This window comes from Microtus oregoni, unplaced genomic scaffold (assembly GCF_018167655.1).
Source record: "Microtus oregoni isolate MIOR12 unplaced genomic scaffold, Mior012 000001F_ref0000356, whole genome shotgun sequence".
In the NCBI taxonomy this organism is placed as follows: domain Eukaryota; kingdom Metazoa; phylum Chordata; class Mammalia; order Rodentia; family Cricetidae; genus Microtus; species Microtus oregoni.
Window position 1 is genome coordinate 34,884,984 of NW_024543060.1, and position 27,252 is coordinate 34,912,235.

A 27,252-nucleotide genomic window follows, 5' to 3' on the forward strand; every position below is an offset into this window, starting at 1 on the left:
AATATAGATGGGCATGGAAGCTAAACGCACCCTTTCTTCCCTTGTTGACTTGGTCACAATGTTTCATCAACACCAATTCTAAGGCAGCAATACACAAAAAAGATTGTAATGTTTGTTTTTCCAAAGCTAATTTCTTAATTTGAGTGTTTGGAGAGGAAAAGCCTTGTCTATCTGATTTTTATCATATTGCAACATATAATGATTTGCAGTGTAAAGAAGAAGAAGCAAAATCAGTATATATTTTCAATGGCACTAAAAAAATGGAGGAACAATACTAAAAATGTAGAGGAATAAAAACACTAAAAAAAGCAGAAGAATGACAGTAATTGGAGAGTAACTTACATATTTCAACAGTATCGAAGTGAACAAACATTTCTGACATAAAATGTCAGAAAAACCAAACATTAAACCTAAATACATTTCTGACATAAAATGTCAGAAAAACCAAACATTAAACCTAAATAAAATATCAGCAATTTGATGGCACTAAAATATCTTTGAACAATGAAAATGTGCTTTTAGTTTGAAATTCAGTTTCTAATATAACAGTCAGCTATTGGGCAACAAGAGTATCCCCATTCTCAAAGAATATTTGAAACAAGATAATTTTACCCCATAAGTATATAGTTATTTATGTCAATTTAATTTCTTTTGTTTTATTGTAGAAGAGGTAGAGGGATTGTATAGTGCAGGTAGAGGGGTGGTGTGTGCAGATGCACATGTGTGTAGGTAACAGGATGGTGTGAGCAGGTGCACATGTGTGTAGGTAGAGGGATGGTTGTGCAGGGGTACATGTGTGTAGGTAGAGGGGTGGTGTGTGCAGGTGCATATGTGTGCAGCTGGTAGGGTAGTGTGAGCAGGTGCACATATGTGAAGGTAGAGGGATGGTGTGAGCAGGTGCACATGTGTGTAGGTAGAGGGATGGTGTGAGCAGGTGCACATGTGTGTAGGTAGAGGGATGGTGTGAGCAGGTGCACATGTGTGTAGGTAGGGGGATGGTGTGAGCAGGTGCACATGTGTGTAGGTAGAGGGATGGTGTGAGCAGGTGCACATGTGTGTAGGTGGAGGGATGGTGTGAGCAAGTGCACATGTGTGTAGGTAGAGGGATGGTGTGAGCAGGTGCACATATGTGAAGGTAGAGGGGTGGTGTGTGCAGGTGCATATGTGTGCAGCTGGTAGGGTAGTGTGAGCAGATGCACATATGTAAAGGTAGAGGGATGGTGTGAGCAGGTGTACATGTGTACAGGTAGAGGTATAGTGTGTGCAAGTACTCATGTGTGCAAATAAAAGGAGAGTGTGAGCAGGAGCACATGTATGCAGGTAGAGGACAGGTATGTACTAGTATGTGCTGCTATACTTGTAGGTCTAGGAGATTGTTTTCCAGGAGTTTTCCAACTTGGATTTTTGTGACAAGGTCTCTCACTGTCCCAGAGCATGCTGGGTAGTCAGGGTGATTAGCCAGGAACCCCAGGTATTTACATATTTCTGATTCCCAGTGTTAGGGTTACAGGCACATGTGACCATACCCAAAATTTTCTGTGGGGCCTGGGTCTTGAACTAAAGTACTTAAGCTTATACAGCAAATAATTTGCTTTTTGAACAATCCCCCACCCTACTATGGGTCAACTGAAAAAGCAAAAGCCATTTATTTAGCACTGGCAGTTTTGCTCTGTTGAGCATCCTTACTTAAGGGTCTATGGAGAGGGTTTACAAGGCTAACTGGTTTCTTTCCATAAGAAGGACCTGAGCTAAGACAACAGAGTTGGCACAGTCCTGAAGCACATAGTCTGTCACTTTCCAGCAAACTGGCAAAGTGTGTGGTCAGAGTGGAGCAGAAGATTCCAGGAGAACAAGGACTGGAGGTTGAAATTGGAGATGACAACCTGTTATTCCAACAATAAGCAAGTCTCAAAGCCAGTCCAGATCCAAAGGGACCATGAAGAGTCTGCCTTTGCCCTCCCGTAAGACCGCAGATGGGGAAAGGTTGTGTTTGGTTTTGCAGTCTAAGGCTTTGAGCTGAAATCACTTTGAAAATCCCAGAATAAAAGTTCAACACCATTCACCCCATTAGACAATACCTCATGCTCTCATAGTCACCTATTGCGAATATATTTCATAAATATTCCATGTGAGGGCCCAGTCAGTCTCCTGTCAGTAGTAGTGGTGTCTACTTTAATATGGCAGAATTTTTTTTTATTAAAAATTAGTATCCTGTGAGAACCAGGATCTGCTTTGCTGTTTATATAAGAGTGATGCAAGGACTGGTTGCCATGCCTTTCCTCCCTGGTATCTACAAGACTATTTTTTTTTTTGAAAGAACAAAGCCTATCCTTCCTTTTTGTAGGTATCTTACTCTGTTGGATGATTTTCACTCTTGGACACATTCCTTGTACATTGCACTGTAGCCATCAACACAAAGAACAGCACAGCAATTTTAATTCTTTGAAGGAAATACAGGTCTCCTTGAAAATACAGCAAAAATCTATTGACACTCTAACAAATGCAAGACACACTTGCAAAAAAATGTATATAATTTGGAGAAGTCCACGGACTTCTGTGCACCCTTTAAGACCCAGTGGACTTCATCTGAAGAGTCCTGTGCAAGATTGTAAAAATAAATGATCTTATATTATGACATTAGGCTAATTCAGTCAAAGGCAGAATAATAGCATATGGAAGCAGTCAAAAGTACCCTGAAGGCACAGCTACAAGTTTCGACTTCATAAATGATTAATGTTTAAACATTATTTATCCTGGAAGAGACAGGCTCCAATTATTCTCAGATTCAAAGGGACAGAAACAAATTCAAAAGTATAATGCTCACAATAAAATCAGCTCCTGCCATTCTGACAACAGTAGTTCCCCACCTGAAAAGGCAGAATTGGATCCTCTGTGATTGGTAGCCATGCATGGCACCTGCCTACTATCTCAATACACCAGAGGCTGAAGCAGGACAAATATGAGGTAAAGGTCAGATATGGCTACATAGCTGGTTTCAAATCAGATTGGGCTACATGTCAAGATGACCCATCTCTAAATTCATCAATAATTACTTAAATTCATGATGCTACTAAGGAAATGAATGATGTAAGAGATTTGCTTCAAAATAATAGCCATTCAGAAGTACATGTGGAGTCATGAGTGAGTCATTTATGAATCTGGGAAACAGGTACACTGAAAATCTTACACTGCTTTCTCCATTTTTGCTGTGGGACAATGGTTTTGTACTCTGTAAAGATTTGTCACTTGTATTTTAATAAAAGGCTGATTGGCCAGTAGACAGGCAGGGGACATAAGTTCAATCCCTGGCGCCCACGCACGAAAGAGAAGAACAGAATCCTTACCACACACATGTTGCTCATAACTTCTGGAACTATGTTCAGCTAATAACTTTTTATAATATACAGTGCCTGCCACTTTCCAAGATTCTTTCTCTATGACAGAAGGATCTAAGACCATTTCACCAAGGATAGTCTTTTCTGGCACTTTTTAAAAGGTACAACTGAGGACTGAGAAGACAACAGGCTTTCTTCTTCTCTCTCCTCCCCCCATCACAGTCTGGGTCATTAAATACAATTCACCGGAGCCTAGCTTTTCCAATCAAGCTTTGCCACCAGCCATATTACATATCTACGTACCTAGAAATATTCCGTAAGACATCTATGTCTAGAGATGGATAGATAAATGGTTAGTGATAGCTGAAAGAAAAATAGTCTAGACCTTTGGAGAATTCAATAATTGAAACATATTACAGACAACTTGAAAATCTTTAATATACATAATATTGATCATGTCAAGATTTAAGACCCTTGCAAAACTTTGTAAAGAATGTGTGAGGCTAGCAGGGTTGTTGAGCAAATTAAAGGTGTTTATTGTTGATCCAACCCCAAGGACCTGAATTTGACTCCCAGAACTCACAGGGGACACCCTCAAGTTGTCCTCTTACCTCCACAAGTGTGCCATGCAATCTGCACATACACATACACACACAGACAAACAAACAAATCTAAAAGACATCTTTTGCTCTCACAGTAATTTCAGAGAAGAAGAAAGGAAGGCAAACAAAATTCAAGAAACACTACTCTTGTTCACACTGAATTTTATAAACATTCCCATATTCCAGGAGCTGTCTCCAAAGAATAAGTATCTGGTAACAAGTCGCTTCTGAAAACTCAGAAGAAATTCTATATTTATTTTTCAGGTCTGTGCACCCCTGAGAACAGTATGTTTCAGGTTTCCCTCCTGTTTCTGTAGGATCAATGCACACCTTTTCCACTGAAGGTGTTTCCTGACATGTCATATGACCACCCTGACTCACAAGCCAGGGAGGGGCAGCTAGCTTCTCTGAGGATAAGTTACTCCAATACAGAGGGTCTGTGCAGGGAGATGATGGTTACAAATGGTCTCTGCACACATTTTTCTGCTTCCTTCTGCCTATTCTCTATTCTTTACATAGGTGATCTTTCTTTGCCCGAAAAGCTTGGAACATTGCTTCTATGCTACAGCTTCCAAATTTACAGCCTCCTCTCTGCCTGTTCCTGTCTTGAGTTTCAAACCCAGAATTCCATGAGAATTTAATTTGTTAACTATAAATTTCTCTTCCCTCCTTCTGTACCCTGGCCAACCTTGACTGTTAGGTAAGTGAGTAGAACTGACTCTCCACTACCCTTCCCATCTGTTCTCAAAGAATCCACACAGTTGCCCGTGTGTGCTCCAGTGCAGGAGAAAGGCTGATGGAGTGTGCCCTTAGGTGTGCTCCGCATCCTACTTTATCCTCAGGGATTTTCTTACTCTCTCTTTGCTCACAAACCTTTTTGCCGAGTCCTATATCGTGGAAGCTGGACCTCACTGTGTGACTACTTGGTTGAAATCTTTCCACTTTGAGGTCTGAGTTCCTAAGGATGGAGAAAGAATCCCTCTTCTAAATGTAACTCAGATCCCTAAAGAATGCTATAGTATGAACATCTCTTAATCAACGTGGAAAACAGTTGTGTGCTTACTGTGATATACAATTACGGGAGTGGATGTTTGTCTCTCCCCTCAAACAACTGGGGAACACAAACCAAAGTGGCAAGATGCTGTTATAAAGTATGTTAGATGTCATAAAAGCACATAGATGGCACTTAATCTCATGGTAGACCAGATGGAAAATAAAACTGGAACTGAGAAGAATCAAGTAACTACCTTAAAACACAGAATTTAAGTAGGAACTAACCTACAGGGTTATACAGATATGTGATAAGCACCTAAAATGTGCATTGCCTTAAATTTTGTTTCTTGTGGCATCACCCTAATGATGGAAAATGAATGGCATATACACACATACTAAGAATCAGCTGAGGAAGAATTACAGAGAAGATTGATAGAGCCTTAAAAAAGTACCCTCTCTTATAGGAAATGGTGGATATGCATTTGTTAAAATGAACATATTACAGATTAAGCATAACATATATATATATATATATATATATATATATATATATATATATATATATATGCTGGTAAGTAAACACATAAACACAGGATAATGATGTAGAAGGGTCTTCTATTTATCTGTTGTTTCATTAGTTAATTAATAAAGAAAACTGCTTGGACTGATAGGTCAGAACATAGGTAGGTAGGGAAGACAGAACAGAATGCTGGGAGAAAGAAAGCAGAGTCAGGCAACCGCCATGAAGCTCCAGCCTGAGGTGGGCATAGGTTAGAATTTTCATGGTAAGCCACAACACTGTGGTGATATACAGATTACTAGATATGGGTTAAAGCAAGATGTGAGAATAAGCCAAGAAGAGGCTAGATATAATGGACCAGGCAGTGTTTAAATGAATACAATTTGTGTGTTGTTATTTCAGGTGAAAAGCTAGCAGTGCAGGAGCTGGGAAGGATGAAAAGCAGGCCTGCTCACCTCCTCACTACAGCTGGGGTGTTCCTAGTATCATAAAAGGCAACTGTCTTGCTCCATAACTTAACATTCAAATCTGCCCTTAAAAAAGTGCATGCCACATGATTTCCTTTCTATAGCGTTCTCCAAAGTACACAGTTTAGGTGATGCAGATGTATCTAACAGATGTTAGAAGACAAAGATGGAAATGTGGGATGGATGAAACTACACAGGAGTGACCATAAAGATTTCCATATGATGTTAATCAGATCTTCGGTATGACTGATCACATAAGTCTATATATAGAACCAATTTCATAGAGATACAGAGAGAGAGAGAGAGAGAGAGAGAGAGAGAGAGAGAGAGAGGCAGACAGAGACAGAGAGAAGAGGGGAGGGCAATGAATGCAAAAACTGGTCTAAAATGAATAGTGTCCATAGTCTCTTGGTTTCATAAGAGATTGCACTGGAAAGCTGGGGAAAGCCAGATTATGGATTCTTGAACCACTATGTACAAAATATGCAACATTTTGTTATTCATTTTTATTTCAAACTATTACTATTTCCCTCACCATCTTCATATTCCACAGGTCTCTGAAGTATCTGGCCTAGAGATTGTATCGCTTGCCCCATCTCCTACTGAGTATGTAGGTGACTCAGAGCTAAGTAAGGCAACAAATCCGTCATTAGTTAGCCTGTTGTTACATTAGTGTTAAGGTCTTCTTTTAAATGAGGGTATGAAAGAAAATAAATTATTCAATGTATAGTCTTGGTTCTTGCTACAACTACTACTACTACCAGTTAGGTACCTAAACACCCTGCTATGAATCCTTAAAGCACAAACAACAAATGCCCCATTGGAATAAAAAGTGCTCAGTCTCTGAGGTGCATCAAAAGCATACTGCAGATCTCAATTCATTATTTTAGAAAACATCATTACACAAATTGGCAATGTATTGCCACCTTTATAGAAGAAAAATCATTTTTCTCCTTAATCCCTCTAGATGTATGCATTTGGCAAGTCCTTAAAGCTCTGTCTCTCACTTCCTTTAGCCCCTCTTGCAAGTTTGCTTTTTCACTTCTTTTTCAGCTTCGGCATTCACTCCCAAAGGGAGCCATTGCTTAATATTAATGTTCTCTTGAGATGACGCAATGCCTTGCCACCCTCAGTGAGAGGCAGGGAAGAATGCTGGGGCCTCACTCTGTGCCTAGCTTGCATGAGACAAGAGCAGTGAGCTTCCAGATGGAGGTAAAGAAATTCTTTTTCTCATTGCCTTGACAGCGTGAGGTGTAAAATTCTAATAATCTGAATGAGCGGGGAGTCACCTAGGCAATTCGGCTGGTGGGTGCCATGTGTGAGAGAGAGATAATCATTAATGTCACTCCTGAGACAGGAGGGTCTTTATGGACAGAAATAGATTCCACTAGAGCATTGCACACAGCCTACTGAAGTGCAGACAGTGATTTGGAAAATGCTTTGAGGGCAGGAGAGCAGGTTTAAATCAAGTCCAGCAGCAAGCGATTAGTAGATAAAATAACTACTCTGTTGAGCTTTGGTCTCTATGAAGTATCATGACTTTAAATTGTGTGTGACAAGTCATTGACGCATATTAAAATGAAATGCTCTCCCCACGCAGCGTTTACTCTGTGAAATTTTTTATATAAATGTTACAGGTAAGGAGCAGGAGAGAATAAAGTCTGCCTAACCGCTTATCTACCATACACAAGACCATGGAAAAGGAAACAGTGTTCCCTGCCTAAAAATCTCATTGCAGGATTAATGTCAGTGACAAGGACAACAAATTACTGAGAGATCATCTTCCAGTTTGTTTTTGTGTTCATCCATTCTTCCACAGTCACCCCCCACACAAAAAGATTCCTTCTTCATTTAGCTCTCAACAAACTCAGAACATACTTGTTTTTCTTTCCCTCTTACATTGTGAACTTTCACCTTCTGTTTAAGGAAACATGACTTCTGTTTCCTGCATTCACGTTTCTAAAATCACACCCCTTGCACTGGGGGACAAGTAAGGGGAACTCAAACTTAAACACTGTGACTCCATGACAATGGGCGTGATAGAAAAGACTTCTGTTTAGAGTCTCCTGAGTGGATGGCACACACAATACAGATGTGCTGGAGAGCAGGGTGGCCTATGACCCAGGCTGAATGGAGCACACTGTGCAAAATTTCCTCATGCTGGTCAATATGGCATGAGTTTAAATTCATAAATTGACTCTGGAAAATTCCATTCAATACTTTTGGAGCATGGAGGATCATGGGAAACTGAAATCAAGAGTGAAAAGAGACAACTGTGTTACCTTTTGTCTAGGTTGAAACTAGAATTGTGGCTATCCAAGACAGTATGTTTTTACTTATAATATAACTCCTCTGAACTTTAAGCATTACCATATTTAAACATGTGGGAAAGCCATATACATGGAAAACAGGGCCATATTTTATTTCATTGTACAGCTCTCTTTTGGCAGAGGAGTAATGAAAAATTTTCATGTTTGTAAGATTCCAGTACACAATTTTATTAAAACCTATGGTGTTCCATGCATTTAATTATTATACAAAATAAAAAGAATTCAGTGAGTTAAGCTAGTATCTGTATAAGTAAATAGATGAAGAATTGGCTACTACACTTTGTTGCCTTCCTGGGCTAGACACATGGCAGATTCACTGGACTTTTCCCAGAAGAACAGTATGATTTATGGTTCAGCCTGTGAACTGTCTAAGATTGTCTCATTCCTAGTAAATGATTCAAATGAGAAGATAAAGGTCTCCTGGTGGTACCATCTGGCAATCATATCAAAACCACTTTGTGTATCACACTAAGTATTTATAAAGTACTTTCTTCTGTATAAAAATACCATATCCTTTTAACAGTCCAATAAGTTTGGTGATCAGAAGTTTCAGGGTTTTAGAAGATAATGGTCTCACTCACAGACCCTTACAGCTTGTTATCATCCTGGTAGAAGGAGGAGGGAGGAGGAAGAGAAGAATCAAAATTCTTCATCCCTTCCTTACCCACTCCAACCTTCTGAAATGAGTTGAATTTTTTTTCATGTAGCTAAAGTGAAATGAATCATGCAATGTAAAAGACAAAGTTTCATTGCAACAAAAATGGGGGTCTGGTTGTATTAAATTATCACTGATACCCTTTGAAGCAAGTGGCAACAGAGAGACCCACCTGAGAAGTGAGGAAAGAACCCTGACAGTGAACCTCTAGGCTAGTCTGCTGAGCTGAGGTCTCCTTACTCCTCTGGACAGTCCAGGAAGAGGCCAAGGCCCATCCTGCCTCCTCACTAAATCCCTGGAAGTAAGTACTGCCATGAATGGCTTTGGGAATTAAAAAGCAGGACTATGTTTAGTGAACCACGGTTCTCATAGGTGTGTTGTCTTCTAGAGTCACAGTTTGGCCTTCCACTTCCGAAAGTACTATCTTGTCTCTGCATGGTCATTTGGGAGGGATTCTTTTAATTTATAAGTTAGATTTTACCACTTCATTCAAAACCTTGAAGTATCTTCTTGAAGCATTTGAGAAAATATCTAAAGGCCTTACCCTGGCTCACAGGGCTACTCACAGATTGCCCCTCAATATCTCTCAGCCTTTTTTTCCCCTCTATGCCTTTGTACTATTCCATGAAGTTTCTACGCGAGCTTCCACCTCGGATCTTTGCTACTGCTTTTCACACTGCTTTCAGCTCAGTTTTTCTGAATGTCAGCATGGTTTGCTTGTGTTGTTTCTATTAGGAGACTATTCAAACATCTTCTAACAGAGAGCATCTCTGGCCCATCATTTTTGAAGAGGCACATCATGCCAAATAGATTACAGACTTGTCTCCAGTCCTGATACTAAATTCCAAGGAGAATGAATCTGCCATGTTCATCAGAGACCAATTATCTACCATAGTTCCATGAATCTCATTGCCGTTGGGAACAACAGGAATGTCACATAGTAAAATAACAGAACTTCTACAACTCAGTCTGAGGAGATGGCTCCATGGCCACGAGCATTTGCTGCACAGGCGTGCGGAGCTGAGTTCAAATCCCCAGAACACACATGAGGAAAGAAGTGGTAGCATGCATTTGTGTCCCTTGCGCCAATAAAGAAATTGAAGCAGACACAAGAAAATCCTCAAAAGTCAATGGTCCAGGTAGCTGGGTGTTTAAAATGGAGAAGAACAGCAAGAGACTATTCCTCAAACAGGTGCATGGTGACAATGGATATCCAAGGCTCTCCTATCAGCTCCACATGGGTGTGCTGCACACATGCCTGAACTCACACACATACAAAAAATGCATATATGTATGCATACATGTATGCTCACATGCACACAGGGTGGAGGGGAGAGAAAGAAATTGAAACTAACAAATCTTGATCTTCTACCTGATATACTTCTTATAAATAGAGGCTATGGGGAACTATGATGTTTGACCGGAAAGTCTAGTAGACCTAAGGGAAGGAAGAGGTGATGGCAGATACGCTAGAACTCTTCCACTATGTGAACATTTCCCTACAGACAAGCACAAATATTGCTTCACCCTAGATAATGTATCAGTGACAGAGCAAAGAAACAGTGTCCTCAAAGTCTATCCTGGTAAACTAATAAGTTGAATTAGGGTTCCTTACATGAGACAGAGTGAAAAGCTACAGAAGCGTGGGAACTTCTAAGTGGCTACACCACTACAGAAAATGTCTCTCCCTTCCCCCAACCACTGTTAGCTCCACAGCAGTCTTCATGAGCCCCAGTCCTTCCGCCATGATGGGAAGTTAATCTTGTGCAGCCCTCCTGTGGGGCATCACAGCTGTAATCACTTCAAGAGATCCATAACCATATCCTACCTAGAGGACGGCGTCTCACAAACAGGGAACCTAAGACAAATCTAAAGCCTGCATCTCTACCTCCATTTCTGCCAAGTAATGTCTTCATTGGTCCTGACCGTGGGATCAGTAAGATGAAAAGATGAGTGAAATCACAGCGCTTTGAGAATTTAAAAACCCTTCATAATGAGATCTTAGATGTGCTTTAAAATATTTGAGCTCAAAATAAAAGATGGATGGAGCAGGTGAGGAAGTGTTGATTACCCAGGAGACAGATGTACAGGGGTTCATTATACAATTTTATCTACTTTTGTGTCTGTTACAAATTTTGCATAATTTATGAAGGTAGGGAATAAGTGCTGCTGTTATAAGTGGAATCAAGATCTCTACAGTCTCGTGATTTAGACTTTTGGTTGTTTTTTTTTTTATTGAGAAGATATTATAGTTGTCTTTCTTAAGGCTATTTATAAAATAAACTAAGCCTGAAAATTATTTCCAGCCCTATATCACAATTATCATGACAAAAAATGAAAATTAAAGTTTTACATTAAACTTCAATGCAATATTCTTTAAAATATCTTTAAATTGAATTTAAATCATTTGCAATAAGGACAAAGCCATTTCTAGGGTCCTCTTTCTTCTTGATGTGATGATGTTCCTTTGGTGGCTGCTGTGTCATTCATTCTTCCTCCAAGAATGTCTGAGGATAGAAATTAAGTAACTCTCCTCTACCTATGCCTGTGCCATTCAGACTTCCACAAGTTAGTGGATTTACTGCGGCCATCACAGGAAATATAAGACAACTAATGTAACCAGGAGAAATTTAGGACCCACATCTTAAATGCCGTCCACAGATTTATTGCTAAGATGATATGTGAGATCCCCACTGGATTTCCCCTAAAACTCTCAAGCCCTAGTGAAACTCATAGTGGTGGTCTTTGTTTCCCTGAGAAGATGGATAATAGAGTTCTGCAGAGTTTACAGCCCTGAGAAACCTAGCAATTCTTGGTACCCTTAGTTTTTGTTTGTTTGTTTGTTTGTTTGTTTGTTTATATGACATCCAGATCTATCTAGAGCAACTTACATCAGGTTTTCATTTTCAAATCAAAGGTATCAGGATGTTTTGGAAATCAGTTATTACATTAATTAAAATTCATTTAACTTAGTTGGATATCTACCACACATCTCCAATGCTCTTGATTTCGTCCAGTTTCACTTGTTTGACTAAACTTATCTGGATTTTAATTTTAAACTCTCTAAAGAGATATAATACTTTCAAATCAATAAGTGGTAGCCAAGTTTGAAAATTCAGATTATCAAACATGAATTTACTATGCGGACATACAACAGATCCTTAGCAACTTCCTGGAGCAGATGTAATGAAAATGGAGACAGCCCCATGCTATGGACTTTCCAGGACTGGATAGTAAATCATCTCAAATAATGGCATCTAAATAGTTAGCCAGTTGCGCATCATGGTGAAATGCTTTCTGCAAATCAGAAAACTGAGCGTGAAGGACTGTTTGATAATTCCTCAAAGGACAATATTATTAAAAGGAAAATGTGGTCCCAAATGGGTCTTTGTGGAATTCTCTGTAGAGTTGCCACAAACTGAATAAACCCATAAACCTCAGAAGTCAATAGGCCACTTGGAACTAGTTTTGTTGTGGAGTAATAGATTGTAAAAGCAAGTGTTCTACTCCCAGCACTTTGCCACTTCTGCTGCATGAGTTCCTTAGGGGAAAAACACAAATCTATAAATGGAATGGAAGTAGGGCATTCTGAAATGATTTTATTGCCTAAAAGAATACCAACTCCAATAATTCCTCAGAGCACTTGGCAACAGAAGACATTTATTGGAAAGCAAAGAGTGGAATTCTATGAAGAGTATATTGAAAATTTAGGTGGACTCATTTTCCATCTTAGCAAATTTACCCTCTTAGAATGGATAAAGTAATTAAATGGAGCACCTCTAATAAACATATTTTGTAGTTTGCTCAGGTTTTTTTTTTTAAGAGCTGCTACTCTATTGAGTGGAGTTCTTTGCTTTCAAGATACTGAGTACTACATTCTCAGGTAGAAAGTAGCCACAACCATGGCTACTATAGAAATACTGAGTGGCGAATTTTAAAGAAGAATGTCTTAGAAAGAGACTTCCACCTTATAATCATAGTAAAAGAAAAAACAAACCTCTCTGATATAAATGTTATATTTGCCCATTGTTTTTGAAGTCTGCACTCAAGTGCTTGCTGAAGTCACAATATTGTGACTAGCACCAAACTCTGGTTCTTTGCCATAGGTATATCACACCAAACAGGCCATAAGTCTACTTTTCAAACTAGAAACGTCACTATTGCTTGAACAGAACATATATAAAGGAAATATGTAGGTATATCTTTAGCACATAAGGTACCCACTGAAACCCAAGGAACACCTCTAAGGAAAAGATTTGAAAGATATTTGAATAGTTCCCAGTGAACATGCACCAATGTTTTTCCTTGAAATAGTTGTTCCTTGTTATTTTGGGAAATCTTCTTACTTACGTATTTTATTCTCTTACAAAATTGAATAGGCTTCACCTCCACACCCCTATCAAAATTTCATTCTGAGCCTCCCCATCTTGAAAAATGAGCAGAAATGAGGGGAGCGGGTAGGGCTAAGAAGGACACAGTAGCAGGTGGGAAGCCTGAGTGAGGCTCCGAGATTCTAGTCTGTGACCATATTCATACACCAGGATGAAACTAAAGAAAATATATTTGATTATCCTCTACATTATAAAATATATTCCAGGTCTAGTATGTACCAGGCTCACTACTAGGCTCTGTCATACAGAATGGTATTATTCTCAGAATGGTATTGCTACTTTTACAAAAAGAACAAAGAATTTCTTTGACATTAGAACAGTTCCCAAATCACATAGCCATGTGTGAAGGATTCAGCTCAAGGATACAATAACGAAAGTCAGTATGCCTTCATTTTCCTCAGAATTGACCATCAAATAATTCATAGCACTATTTTTGATTTAAATAGGACCAACATTGTGAAAAATTAAACATTTTCCAGTAAGCATAGCCAGTAAGAGAATAGCATGGCAACTTTATCAAGAGCTTCTGCAAATCAATGAGACAATGATGAAAAAAAACTGTTAAAGAATTTGAAAATATACTTCTTAAAATAGAATATTCAATTGCATATATATGAATTATTTCATTAGTGCTCATGCAACTACAAAGGAGAACTATGATAAAATGTCATTACTTCAGTACCAGATTGCCACATATATAAACAAAATATGGATGAAGACACTTAGTTGTATACAGCATTGCTAGTGTAGTACAAGCCATTCTAACCTTTTTGGGAAAGGGTCAACACTAAAGGGAACAGCAAGGTAGACCTGATCTGTAGAGGAAAAAATGGGGGAGGGGTTCTATCAGGGAGTGAGGAGGGAGATAAACAAAGAAGGGGGAGAAAGGGTAACACAAGGGCAAGAAGGTCTTAAAAATTCATAAGGTATCATATTATTAAGTATTTATCTAAAATCCCTTTAATAGATATGAGTCTGTGTACAAGTACACACACCAATTGGTTATCCAGTACTAAAAATGGTGAGCTCTGAAAATACAGATACAGACAACATCACAAAGACAGACTGCATTTATGTATTTAGGAATTATGTATCAGAAATATATATCTGCACACATTTAAAATGTAACAACAATTAAATAAAAAAAGAAGTCTCTTGACTTGAAAGAGAGTAAGGACAGATCCTTGGGAGAATTTTTAAGGAGGAAAGGCAAAGGGGAAATAATGCAATTATAATTTCAAACACTAAAAACAACAATTTTAAAAAAGTAAGTGTGTATATTAATCTATGACACATCAATTCCACTTGTATATATAGAAGCAAAATAAATTGGTATGTGTGTATAGGAAATATATATATGTATATATACATATATATGTATGTGTGTGTGTGTGAAATATTCAAGTATATTTAAATCAGTACTGTTCACAGTAACCAAAAATTTTAGGTTGGTACCCAGAATGTTTGATCTGTGAATATTATTACCTGTACATATTTTAGATAAAACACTACCTTAGTTGAATTATTTAAAATAATTTAACTCCATTCAGTTATGTTCTTAAGTTATGTAAAATTTATTGCCCTAAACAGAAGTTTGTAGTATCTAAGCGCTAGCATTTTGGGGCACAGAATGTGTATACCTAGATATGTCTGTATATGCGATTGAGCAAAAGAACATACATAAACACACAGAACTTACAGAATGAGAAGCAAAAACTACATGCTAAGTTTTATATAGTACACTTTTGTGGAAGATTTTGTGTGCAACATTAATTCAAACAACCATGTTTTAATACATATAATTAGTAGAAGCCATAATATTCCTACTTTATACCATAGTGGTTTATGGCATAGCCTCTCAAAATAAAGAGAATTTTTATAGCTATTATGCACACTGAAAATAATGTTTTCCAAAATTTTCCTTTCCTATCATTTCTGGTCAAATCAGAAAGAAAAATATGTCCTATCATTTCTGCTAACAATGAATAGTTTGGTTGTTTTTCTTCTGACGTTTCCTGAAAAGTTTTCCACAGAACGGATATTAATCAATGAATAATGATATAGTTCAACCCAAAATTCCTCCTACTTAGTAATAAAGGCTATTTTAATACTTACATATGCAATCTAACTCCTCATTACCTCCGAGCCAGCTTATTTTCGGCTGATTAAGAGTCAAGGAAGGTCGTTCATACAGCTGAATACTAACAAAGTCCTAGGAACTGTTGTCTCATACTCATCTTCATGAGCACCAGACATAAGTTTTCCAAGCTGTGTTTGCTATCTTTTCATTGCTTCAATAAAACAGAAGAGAAATCTGACTCACAGTTTCAAAGGTTTAAGTCCATGGTCAGTTTTGCTTTCAGCTATGTGGCAAGGGAGTAGATTATCTGTGGCAGAGAAAAGCTGGTCACTTCAAGGCAGCCAGGAAGCCGAGAGAGAGTGAGAAGCAGTGTCAGGACCCCAGCATCCCACTAAAGGCCACACCCTCTGTTGCCCTTTTATCCCACAATGACCTGTCTCCCGTAGCTTTCACTTTTGTTTACATCCAGACCTCAGTTTCCTTTCTCTGTATTCCTCCCAGTCCCATGCCAACACCTTCCTTATGCCACCGCCCCCCTCCACTGCATCCACTTCTTTTCCTTTGTTTCTCTTAAGAAAAGTTTGGGTTTCCCATGGATATCAGCCAGTCATGGTATATCAAGACACAGTGAGCTTAGGCACCTCCTCTCCTATTAAAGCTAGACAACCCAGTGGTAGGAGGAAAGGGTCCCAAAAGCATGTAAAAGAGTCCGAAATGACCCTTGCTCTGTGGTATTAGGAGCATGGGCCCCTTGTTCCATCCCACCCAGCTAGCTTACACATGAAATAATTACACAGAAACTGTATTAATTAAATTGCTGCCAGGCCCATTATCTCTAGCCTCTTATTGGCCAACTCTTACATCTTGATTAACCCATTTCTATTAATCTGTATGTCACCACGAGGCCGTGGCTTACTGGGAAAGATTCAGCATATCTGACTCTGGGGACTCCATGGCAGCTAGCTCTGCCTGCCTTCTTTCTCCCAGCATCCAGTTCCTGCCTACCTAAGTTTCTGCCCTATCAAAAGGCCAAAGCAGCTTCTTTATTCAACCAATGAAATCAACCCAAATACAGAAGGACCTCCTACACCATTGCTCCGCTGTTATGAGTCCCATAATAAGACCAAGCTACACAATTATCCAATATCTGTAGAGGGCCAAGGCCAGTCCCATGCAGACTCTCTGGTTGTCAGTTGAGTCTCTGTGAGGTCCTATGAGTCTAGGTTAGTTGCTCTGTGGGTTTTCTTGTGGTGTCCTTGACCCCTCTGTCTCTCACAACCATTCCTCCCCATCTTTTGCATGATTCCCTGAGCTCCACATACTGTCTGGCTGTGAGTCTCTGCGTCCATTTCACCACCTGATGGAGGAAAGTCATTGGTTAAATAAAAAGAAGCTGCTTGGCCCTCATTGGTTAGAAGATAGGTGGGAAGAGTAAACAGAACAGAACGCTGGGAGGAAGAGGAAGTGAGCTCAGACTCCACAGCTCTCTCGGGAGCAGACGCCTCAGAGAGAGACGCCATGCCCTGCTCCTGGGATGAAGCTCCGACCCAGGATGGACTAGGCTAGAATCTCCCCGGTAAGCGCACCTTGGGGTGCTACACACAGATGATTAGAAATGGGCTAAATTAATATGTGAGAATTAGCCTAGAAGAGAATGGGCCAAGCAGTGATTAAATGTATACAGTTTGTGTGTTGTTATTTTGGGGCATAGGCTAGCCGTGCAGGCGGCGTGGGTGCTGGGAATGCAGCCCCGCCGCCCCCAAATTACTACAACCACCTCTTAACAGTGACCACGCCTTCAACACAGGAGCTTTTAGGGTGCATTTAGGAAGCATTTACTTTTATTTATTTACTTACTTAATTTATTTATTTATTTTTATATTTTAACTTTAGTATACATTCATTGTAGAAAATTTTGTGTTTTGTTATGTTTCCATAGAAGTATGATATATTTTGATTATACCCAACTCCCATTTCCCACTCTGATCCCACTCCCTCCTCTGCTCATCTCCTTCATTCCAGTTAATTTTCCTTTTCTTTTGTATTTTGTGGCTTTGATTTTTTTTGTTTGCTGTATGTACATGAATGCGTGTGCATGTGTACATGCATATTTGTGTGCATGTATGGTACGGTGTGTGCATATGTGTGTATGCTGAATCAGGGTTTCTTTTGTAATCATGTGTGAAGGCTTCTGTAAATAAACATGGGCAGTTGATCAGTGGTTCCATTCCCCAAGAAAATGTGTTTCTTAACCATTATAATTCCTCAAAGAAAGTAGAGTCTTGCGATTTACTAATGTGGCTATCATTAAAATTATCAAAACAATGCTACTTCCAAGTAACCAAAAGTCTAAGATTTGTAAATAAATTTTAATTCCTAATTGATTGCTCTAGTTGAATCTGTAGCTTAGCAGAAATAATATAATAAATAATCTAAAGGTCTAGTTTGGAATATCACCAAGAAATGTATCTAACCTTGGTTTCCTTTTCTAAAATAAACAGAGGCTCTGCCTCTCGAAGCAGTATAATTCTTTCCTGCATTTCTGACCATTTCAGCTTCTAGCAAACCCTGAGTTCCCTCATCATCCAGTTGTTAAGTCAAGAAGCTTTGATGCCTCTATCTACCAATCCTAGTGAAGTAGCCTGTCTTACTTTCACACACACTGATGCAGATAGTTGCAGTAGCTTTTCACTTGCAGGTCTACCTATTCCATTATAATTTTATCCATGCAAAGAAGCATTGACCTTTAATTATGCATTTTATGTATAACCAGCTTGTAGCAGAATTAAACAATATATAAATTGTATAAAGTAAACAACTGTTTCTTTGGCCAAGGTAAATGTTCTGGAGAATATTAAAAATTGGCCATATAGTAAAGCTTTTTCTTAAAGTAAACATGAAAACACAAATATAAGAAATTTAACATCTAACCATATTGTGCACACAATATTTATGAGGGAATTTCTCTATATTCAAACAAACTGAACTCAAACTTGCAGGCACAGTTAATGGATAAATGCAGCTGGAAGCAAAGGAAAGGCATGTTCACATTATGAAAAACCTTAAGAAACAATATTATCATTTGTGTTGACATGATAAAATGTTTAAGGTATAAGTTTCTGGTTGTGAGCTCTAGAAATGGACTCTGGGGCAGACTTCTACACAAAGAGTCTATTGGGGTGACTCTAGGGAGCATTGTGTATAGAGAAATGACCCACTACAAGCCTGTGCCAAGGGAGAAGTTGAAACCCAGTTCATTCAGTGAAAGTCTTAAAAATAATCATGGGTGAGGTGTAGGACATAGTTACTACACACACACACACACACACACACACATACACACCACACACACACACACACACATACATACACACCACATACATAAACACATGCATGCCAGATACGACTTGAGAGTCAACCCTGAGAAAGAGATACACTTCGCAAGGTGACATCTCTTCCCTTGGGTTGTAAGCAGCTGCAGGAAGTGACTCTACCACGAACAACCAAAAGCCTTCTTTCCTGAAAGCAGAAAGCTGAGCTCCAAATGGGGTTCCTTAATATGCAAATGAAATGCCACTTTAAATGCCTGAAGATACAAGTACAAAGAGATTAACACAGTGAACAATTAAGAGCTTAGATTTCACAACCATGAGCATTCCTTGGGATGCTTTGATTGGGGGAACTCTAGTTCACTGGTTTCAATCCTTTCAAATCATTCCTTCTGTCTGTTTAATTCAGTGTCTTTCAACCTGAGGTATTCTATATGCCACTCACCTCCAGAGAATATTTGACAACGTCTAGAGGCATGTTACCACACCTGAAGGAGCATGCTCCTAAGACATGCATAAATACTCTACAATACAAAACTGCATTCTACTTGGACCAAAATACTGATTGTGGCAAGGTTGAAAAACCCTAGTCCAAACCCATGCTTTGGTTAGTAGTTGGAAATAACACATCTTTGTCTTACATCTTTTTAAAATGTTCAACTGTTAGCTGCAACATGTTTCTTCAATCTAGTTTTCAGTATTTGACACACGTGTTTCAGAAAGATTGAATACCAAGACTTAAGTTAAAAGTAGCAGCGATATTCCTTGATTCTAAAATCTTTCTCTCTACCTCCTCAGGCAGGATACTGGACTATATTTTCCAGTCTCTGTAGTCTGAATGGCTGAATGACAGAGGTCTAATCTGGAGAAGAGAATGATTAAAATAAGATCAATGTGTGACTTCACTAATCTCATTGCTTATTGCTATATAAAGAGATGGTTTTTCTTTTGATTCACAAGTGTTTAAAGAGTGGGAAAATAATGGAAACAAACCTCATGGGGAACATTCCGTCAATGAGGTAAATTAATGCCATAGCGAGTGAGTGTTAAATTATAAAAGTCTACTTGCTCGATTAGGGTAAAAGAGGGCCTCTAAGGAAAGTAAGGTCTAATTAAAGTTTGAGATGTGCATTTAAAAGAAAGGCTCTCAGGAGAACGGTGTGGCCAATACAGCAGATACCCGAGGACATGTAAAATCCTTTGGCAGTGTAGGCCCTTATTTGGAGCCAGCACTGGTGAGCATAGCTCTGGAGATTAATCTCAGAAGTTGATGGAGTGTACCTCTGTCATGTCCAGAGCTCACTGTCTCCTGAGAAACAGCTGAGATGTTTGCAGGCCTGTACCATCAAAAACACCCAGTGTTCAGAGAAACAAGGACAATAGCATAGCCCTGCTGAACTCTGATGTGATCTGTACAACTCTGGAACTTTGAGTTATTAGCCCCATACATAGAGTTCAATAAGATATGAGATCACATTCTCAAAGAAAGAGATAACAAAACCAAGATCTCATCACAGTAAAGTGTGTCAGTCAGTAGAGTACTGTGTTAACATGTGTTCAAAACTTTAGAAAGTAAAGGAAAAATGAGGCAAACCACTTCCTTGTGTAGGTTGTAGATATTATCCATCATTGTCCTTTGCTCTCATTATCTGTCTTTCAGTCGGCTCAAAAGCTGAAGTAAGAAGAACACTCCTCCATTGCTGGTGGGATTGCAAACTTGTACAGCTTCTTTGAACATCAGTATGGCAGTATTCTCCAAAATTAGGAATCAATTAACCTCAAGACCCAGCTATACCAATTTTGGGTATATACCCAGAGTACTCAGTCATACCACAGAACATTCATTCAACTATGTTCATAGCAGCATTATTTGTAATAGCCAGAATCTGGAAACAACCTGGATACTCCTCAACTGAAGAATGGATAAGGAAAATGTGCTACATTTACAAAATGGAATACTACTCAGTGGTAAAGAATAATGACATCTTGAAATTCACAAGCAAATGCACTGAACTAGGAAAAAAAAACATCCTGAGTGAGGTAGCTGAGAACCAGAAAGACAAATATAGTATGCGTTCACTCATGAGCAAATATTAGACATAAAGCAAAGGATGACCAGCCTACAATCCACCAAGAACATAGATAAAAATAGGACCCTAAGAGAGACATACATGGATCCACTTAGGAAGGAGAAAAAGACAAGATCTCCTGAGTAAATTGGGAATGTGGGGGCTGGACAGGTAGAAGGGAAGAGGGAGGAAGGAAGGGGAGTTAGAAAATGTATTAACTCAATAAAAACAATAAAATAGAGAAAACTTAAGACTGCTTTCCCTCTGGGAGTCTCACTTTCTCCGTTTATAAAATAGGAATGACTGTACTTGCATAGTTCTAGTAGAAATTAGACAGATTAGTGTATCTTGAGTGATTGTGTGGATTTTAGTCCATGATTTCGTAGAGCTGTTTGAACATAAATGAACCATCACCTTCCTGACCCACTTAGGTTTTTTTTTTTGTCTAGAAAATGGAAATCATAAGATTTCATATTCAATTCAGATACCTGTTTTATTGGGTTAAATAAAATAATGTTATGGAAAAGCAAAAAAAAAAAAGTTGTGAAAAATAAAATCCCTTTCCAAAGTTCCCTGTAAAAAGTTTGGTTTGGAGAACTTCCTCACAGAAATATGACATAGATAATATATAAGCCAATTCTCCAAAACCAGTTTCCCAAAATCCGAGTAAATGGATATTAGATAGTGGGAAAATAAACCTAGGTAACCTCTTGGAAGAGCAATATCCTGGTTCCTGGTACCAACCTACAAGACATTCCAAATTCTACTTTTAGGTTCCAATTACCAGCATGTTTGAGCAATCTACTCCATGAAATTGCATTTTTTAGGTCTATTTGATAGCAGCTGGGTTAAAACACAAAAATTAGTGGGTAGACAGTGGAGGAAATCGAAGAAAATTGGTGGACTTTTATCAGTGGTGTTGTCCTTTTCTGTTCCTCAGGAGATATACTGTGAAAGAAATGGTTCTATATTTGCTCTCACATACCAGTAATAGAGAAGGATGCTTTACGGGACATTTTGAGACAGCATCTCTATATTCCTATTTTGTAATGCATGTCTATACAATTGGATATCACTCTCAGGAGTCTGGGGCTGTGGTTCCCATTTTCATTCTTTCTCTATTTCTGAGCACATATCACAGTTGGCCTTCTTAGTTCTACAAGATTCTCTTTTATGCTGATGAAGTGAAAGTCCATGTGTCTAAACAATGACTTTATTTTCTTTAAATCATGCTGTGTTTTCTCTCTCATACATATAAAGACAGCTCAACATATTATGTTGTGGGAGCTCCTCCCGCTCCTTCAGCCAATAGCCGCTGAGATACCAGCCCATTGGGGCGTGGTCTCTCTCCCTTTAAAAAAGCGACCACTTCCCTCTCCTCTCTCTCTTACTTCCTGCTCTGCTTCAGGCGACTAGACTCCCTTCCTGATTGCACAGAGGGCTGTTGTCTGGGATGGTGATCTGTAAGTTTTCTCCCCTTTAAATAAATAACCATTCTATTAATCATAATTACAAACTGGTGTGGGATTGTTGTGACTTACACCTTCGCCTTCAATATTACCTATGGATCATTTTGCCCTTTGCTCAGTTAGATAGGCCATTGGCCTCTTTTGTGCCCCAAATGGCAAGACAAATTCTCTTTTTTCTGTGAAGAGCAATCCATATTCTGTTTTTAGGACAACAAACAGGATGGAGATCTAGGTAGCAAAATGTTGGCTACTTTGTCTTTCATATGGCTCTTATCAAACAGACCCAGGATGTCTCTGTTGGTAGAAATCCCAATTTTTCTCAATTTAGCACTTCTTGTTACCAAACAAGGGTTACAGGTGTCAAATATGATTAACTCAATAAATATCTCTATTCTGTAAAGCACCAGGAATGATGACATTCCCCTTTGTGAGTGGATCATGGTTGCAAATGACACAGGAACCTAGGTCACCAAAGGAGTATTTTGCATCCACAAACTCTTTCTCACTTTTCACAACTTAGACTTGATGTCCACAGATATATGATATGACACAAAACAACATGACTCTTTTCTGTCATAGGTCAGATGGACACCCCATTTGGGAAGCATCACAGTGATGCTATAGTCAACCATAGAACTTGGCTGTTTCCCTTTATAGAAAGTGTTTCTGAGTGTGAAAGAAAAGTTGTGAGGTATTTTATGATCATAACCTAAGAGGCACATTCAATCAATAGTTTTAATCAATAACTTTAAATTCTAAATATGCTCACCCTCAGTCCATAAAATAATTGGCCACCAACTGATGTGACTTCAGGGCAGACTGATGTCCATGTAATTGCCACGTGGACTTTGCTAAGACACATTAAGGTATTTTGCTAATTACACCTCCTTACTTACTGCGAGCCTCTTTTTATTCCCCTGGTAAAACGAAGGTGAATTGGAATGAATGAAAATAATGTAAATTAAAGATCTCAGATGTTTAGTAAAACCTAAGGGAGGTTGTGTTTGTTGTGTGTCATAACACTGAATATAATGAAGACAAGACTTTCTCCCCAGTGCTCATTTTGTGTGTTAAATGCTTTAATCATTTTGAGCACAAGCGTTTGCCTTCATTATTCCTGCACAGCGAGGAAGGTCTAAGGTTCTGTTTTGTGTACAATCAATGAGAACAGCAGCCTACACTTAGAAAGTGATTTGTATTCAGGCATTTTCAGAGCTCTTTGCAAGCCATTCCAGTTACTCTCTCCTGTTTGTTTATTAGAAGCATCTTCTACCTGACAGTTTAAGTGAGGTCAGAATTTTGTGAACTGTACTGGTTTGCTGCATTAGATTTTAAAACACCGGGACTAGATGAGCACTCTGAGATGATGCTAGGGACTGAGAAAGTGGGCTGCGTATGACACACACAGTTGAAAGTTGCATGTTATATATCTTTGTTCTTTGGTGTTATAGAATATTCATTTCCCTTCAACAGAGAGCATTGTTCAAAGATTGCTTTAGTTATTTATTTAAATGTACTCTGAGGGTATAGTAGTTTAAACAACCTTCAAGACATAGTGAATTCAATTTAAATCCTAATTTTGTAGTCTTTGGAAAGTTATATTTAATCTAGGGCTGTCTTCTCCATGTTTAATATAAGATATGAAGACCCACTTCTTCCTGCCTCTGATGTGAAATACATGAGCTGATGCACAGAAACCACTGATGGTTACTAGATGGTCTCTGTTAGTTAGTAAGGGTATACACTAGGATAACTGTAGATAGTGGCAGGTAATACCTTTGCATGCTTACCAAACACTTTGTGCCTGAGCTCCATCCCAAGCCCACTTTTAACTTTTCGTGATAAGACAGGATTTCACTAATTTGCCCAGGCTGGCATGGAACTTGTTCTGTAGTCCAGGCAAGTCTTGATCCCCTGATTCTTCTTCCTCAGCCTCCTTCAATCTGCCTCATAGGCATGTGCAGTGGGCCAGACTAGGATTATATTCTCATTTTTAATCTGATTTGTACCATAAGTATTTTTTAATTACAGTGTTAAATCAAAACTAAATGAAAAAAATAACTTGATCACCACCACCGATACTTGCTTCAGAGACAATCAATAATGGAAAAAATGGCCCTTGATGAAACCATTTGTGAGACTAGATGTCAAACTTTAATTGATTACTGTTGTGTTGATTATCTGCCCATCCACTCTGTCAAAATATCCATTAGTGGTTTTATTTCAAAAAGGAAAGAGTTGTTTCAGCTCATGATTACAGGGGCTTTGCTGCAAGATCAGCTGGCTTCTTTATTTTAGGTCTTGGTTGAAGCATAATGCCATAGTTTCAGGAACATGGAAGGAGGCAACTGAACTCATGGTATCAGGGAAGAAGAAAAAGAGATTGCAAAAGACAGAATTAGACCTTGGGGGTGCATCTTAGTGAGCTGCTTCCTCCAAGGAGGATCTACCTTCTGAAGACTGAACCACCTCCTAACAGTGCCACAGTTTCCAAACAAGCCTTTGAAGCAGAGCCTATAGGGATATTTAAGGTCTGTGTCATAATACTAAATCAACAGAGCATCCAGTCTTGCATAAGCAGACTCAGTTTGACTCTCAAAATGCCCAGAGATGGACGTCCAATATAGAAAGAGCAGAATTATCTGACATGTCTTGCAGGAGGGATCATACATTGCTCTTCAAGCAGAGAAAAAAAACATATTTAAAATGAAAATAAGTTATCTTCAGGATAAAAATAAAACCAAAAGAAGGGGGAAATGCTGAACTCTGACTATACAGGCTCTTTTCCAAACACAGAATCATGGATTCATCACCAGAACAAAAGAACAAAGAAAAAAACCGGCACCAGGGTCATAGCTACCAACTACACAGAGTCATACCAACAGCTTGCTGCATTAGTTTTTGTTTCTTTGTTTTTTAACCTGTGTTGTCATAACTGATATTGACCAGACCTATTAGGGATTTCTAGCCTATCCATGCCATAGGCAGACGTTAACAGATGTTTCTGTTCCACCTAGTCCAACAGCTGTTCAGTCCCAAAGAAACACCCAGAGCCCTACATTAATTATAAACTGGCTAGCTAACTCTTATATCTTAAATTAACCCATAAATTTTATCTGTGTTAGTCATGTGGCTTGGTATCTTTTATCAGTGAATCAGTCTCATCTTGCTTTCTCTGTGTCTTGGTGACAGCTTTACAGACTGAGTCTTTCCTCTTCCCAGAATTCTCCTATTCTGGTTGCCCCACCTATACTTCCTGCCTGGCTACTGGTCAAGCAGTGCTTTATTAAATGAATACAAGGGACAATTTTTTTACAGGGTACAAGACCATTGTCCCACAGTAGGCAAACATTCAAAGAGCAAGACAAAACAGCTGAAGTTGAGGTTTAAAACCAGATCTCACTCCAGCACTCCTGACTTTGTCATGGGATCTCTCTGAGAAGGATTGTTTTATAAAATTCTCCAAATCCAAAACTGGGAGTGTCTTAGTTAGGTTTTCTATTGCTGCAACAAAACACCATGATGAAAACAACTTGGGAAGGAAGAGTTTGATTTGGATTATACTTCATCAGCATTATTCATCACTGGAGGAAATTAGGATTGAAAGTCAAACAAGACAGAAACCTGGAGGCAGGAGTTGATGAAGAAGTCGTGAAGGGCTGTTGTGTACTGGCTTGCTCCTCATGGCTTCCTCTGGTTGCTTTCTCATAGAAGCCAGGACCACCAGCCCAAAGGGGGCACCACCCACAGTGAACTGGGTGCTGGCCCATCAATCACTAGTTAGTAAACTGCCCTATAGGCCTGCCTCCAATCCAATCTTATGGAGGCACTTTCTAAATTGAGGCTCCCTCGTAAGATGACTATCGGTCGTGTCAAGTTGACATAAAACCATGCAGCACAGGAAGTTTCTCAACAAACCTGTCCCCTCCATGAGAAGGAGGTTACTGGCATGAAACGTTGTCAAGAACCACCTTAGCTCATGCTGTCTGCAGGACCTATAGGAAAAGTAGCTGAGGGTTCACTTCTTATCTAGGTATTCTGATGGAGGAAGGTGATTGGCTAATAAAGGAACTGCCCTGGCCCATTTTATTGGTTAGGACATAGGTAGGTGGAGTACACAGATCAGAACGCTGGGAGGAAGAGGAAGTGAGCTCAGGGACTCCACAGCTCTGCTCTCTCGGGAGCAGACGCCTCAGCAGAGACGCCATGCCCCGCTCCCGGCATGAAGCTCCGACCCAGGATGGACTAGGCTAGAATCTCCCCGGTAAGCGCACCTTGGGGTGCTACACACAGATTATTAGAAATGGGCTAAATTAATATGTGAGAATTAGCCTAGAAGAGAATGGGCCAGGCAGTGTTTAAAAGAATACAGTGTCCGTGTAATTATTTCGGGGCATAAGCTAGCCATGTGGGCGGCCGGGTGTGGGGGACACAGCCCTGCAGCCCCATAATACTACAGGTTGGCGCCCAGACGTGTGGACAACTAAACCCATTTAAAAAACCTGAGAAGACTTAAAAATAAGGGAAAGAGAGTTTAACACAGATTTTTGCTGTTTGTTGGTGACATGCTGTAGAGAGATTTCCTGATTCGGCAACAGTAGCAGAAAAAACGCTGTGTCATTTTAAAGTGCGACTTCCTGGGGCTGTGCCGCCATTGCGATCTCTGTCTGGCTCCTGCGGGAGACAGAGCTTTTGAATAGAGCTTTTGGAGTAAAGTGCTACGATTTGTTTGATGGCAACTAGACTTGCTGTGTTCTCGGGTCTGCTCTGCTTGCTAGAGGCAAGCAGGCGCCTCATCTAAGAGAGGCTTCCTGACTCAGCTTTAGCTGCAAAGCCTGCAGCTCATTAAGAGGTCCTGCCACGAAACACTTAAATGGTGTTGACGAAAAGCTGAACGCATGCTTTTCGGTTTTCAGCCGTAGCAGGAAAAAAGCTGCGCCGTTTAAAAATGCTGGCTTTCTGGGCCATCCTGCCAGGGCAAACTGACTGATTAAGGCAGGAGGGCCGGCTAC